Source organism: Schistocerca serialis, unplaced genomic scaffold, assembly GCF_023864345.2.
Source record: "Schistocerca serialis cubense isolate TAMUIC-IGC-003099 unplaced genomic scaffold, iqSchSeri2.2 HiC_scaffold_992, whole genome shotgun sequence".
Classification (NCBI taxonomy): Eukaryota; Metazoa; Arthropoda; class Insecta; order Orthoptera; family Acrididae; genus Schistocerca; species Schistocerca serialis.
The window spans coordinates 20,001-22,500 of NW_026048620.1; positions in this window are offsets into that span (position 1 = coordinate 20,001).

Consider the following 2,500-nt stretch of genomic DNA (forward strand, 5'->3'; position numbering starts at 1 on the left):
CCTTAACCTAACCTATGTTGCGCCTTAACCTAACCTATGTTGCGCCTTAACCTAACCTATGTTGCGCCTTAACCTAACCTATGTTGCGCCTTAACCTAACCTATGTTGCGCCTTAACCTAACCTATGTTGCGCCTTAACCTAACCTATGTTGCGCCTTAACCTAACCTATGTTGCGCCTTAACCTAACCTATGTTGCGCCTTAACCTAACCTATGTTGCGCCTTAACCCAACCTATGTTGCGCCTTAACCCAACCTATGTTGCGCCTTAACCCAACCTATGTTGCGCCTTAACCCAACCTATGTTGCGCCTTAACCCAACCTATGTTGCGCCTTAACCCAACCTATGTTGCGCCTTAACCCAACCTATGTTGGGCCTTAACCCAACCTATGTTGGGCCTTAACCCAACCTATGTTGGGCCTTAACCCAACACACGTTGGGCCTTAACCCAACACACGTTGGGCCTTAACCCAACACACGTTGGGCCTTAACCCAACACACGTTGGGCCTTAACCCAACACACGTTGGGCCTTAACCCAACACACGTTGGGCCTTAACCCAACACACGTTGGGCCTTAACCCAACACACGTTGGGCCTTAACCCAACACACGTTGGGCCTTAACCCAACACACGTTGGGCCTTAACCCAACACACGTTGGGCCTTAACCCAACACACGTTGGGCCTTAACCCAACACACGTTGGGCCTTAACCCAACACACGTTGGGCCTTAACCCAACACACGTTGGGCCTTAACCCAACACACGTTGGGCCTTAACCCAACACACGTTGGGCCTTAACCCAACACACGTTGGGCCTTAACCCAACACACGTTGGGCCTTAACCTGCTCTGTAATTGTCATACGACGCGTTAAATTAGTGTAGTGTTGCCTAACTGCAACCCCCGCAATATAGTTTGCTACTCGCACTGCCCGGTCCCCAGTGTATCGCTTCATGTTAAACACCTTGCAGCTATACACTGTAATGTGGATGGCAGCAGGACGTACATGCTCAATGCCCTTTGCAGTTGTTCATTGGCATTTGCAGTTGTTCATTGGCATTCGCATGGCGAAGCACTTAGCCTACGCTGTGGTACGGCCTGTGTCAACTGTCCGCTGATGTTGTACGTCCAAATCACACACTGTACTGCACATTGGTCCTCATGTACTGAATGATACATCGTGGTACATGTGACCGTACAACGACTGCGCCAACAACGGCGAACCATGCGGTCCAAATGTTGTGCACTCAGCTACGTGTCGTCTCCCTATAAGAGCTGGATTGCAGTGTGGTATGCCCTGGATGGCGATCAGCATGAGCCGTCTGTTGATGTAGTGGCGCGTGTTGTCAGACGTAGTCGTCTCTTCTCACACACCGTGATAGCATGGTGCACTGCGTTCCACATCTGCGACATGCGACAGAGGCCGGTTGACAGTCGTTCGCGCAATGGACATCGCATACGTACGGGGGCCACCTTCCACGTGTTCGCGAAGCGTGCACATGTTGTTGCGTGTATGTGGGCAGACATAGTGTGTCGTGACACCTGACACAGGCATGCAACAATCGTTGAATTTGCAAATGGCGATGGACGCCTACGTTTGCTGGTGACGTTACGCAAATGAACAACTGGTAAACCGTTGTGGTGCGGTTGTTCTCGCTAGAGGTGAATCAGTGATGGCGACGATCGGTTGAGCTACCAACCGGTTGTTCCAGCGATACCCACCATGCCCACGAACGTGAATGGCATCTGGGTGTGAAGCGATACGCGGCGGTGGCTGGGTGGGACCGTCCCCGGCCGGTGAGGGGGGGCCTCCCGGCGTGCTGGCCGCGCGGTGCGTGGGCGCACGCGCTACAGCCGGCTGGTGGGGGCGGCCAGTGGCAGGCGCGCCGGCCGACGGAGGCGGCAGGCGGCGCAGCTGCGCGCCGGCGCACCCTGCACGCGGCGCCGTGCGGCCAAAGTAGGTCCTCGCGGGCCCGGTGCGAAGCGCGGTGGACATCTGCAGTGTGCTGGTCCGATTGAGGACTGTGTGCGCTGAGGATGCGCCGCCGCCCGGCGCTCGGCGCCGCGACGCCGTCTGCTGCTCGGTCGCCTCTGCGGTTCTCGCAGGTGGTTTGTATCGCAGCTGTGCGGACGTGTTGGCGCGTGCGCTGTGCTGGGAGAGTTCGCTTCGGCACCCAAGTGGGGCTTTTGTCCTTCTGTGGCGCTGGCGTTGGAGCTGCCGGTCACCGTAGGTGGCGCGTGTTGTCTCCCGCCGGCAATGCCACGACAGCACGCTCCCGGGCCTCTGTCGGCAGCGGCAAGCTCAGTTGGGAGCACGGGTGGTCGCACCTAAAGCGTCTACTCGCCAAACCCCGGGCGATTGCGCCTCTCTCGAACCCGACCAAGTACTTAGGACGGCGCTGCGCGCCGCCGGGACCTGAGAGGGTTTCGAGGTGTATGGTGCAGGGGAGCTCAGCCTCCTCCTGTTTGCAGAATAATTGAGCGGACGCTTGCGTGTTCGC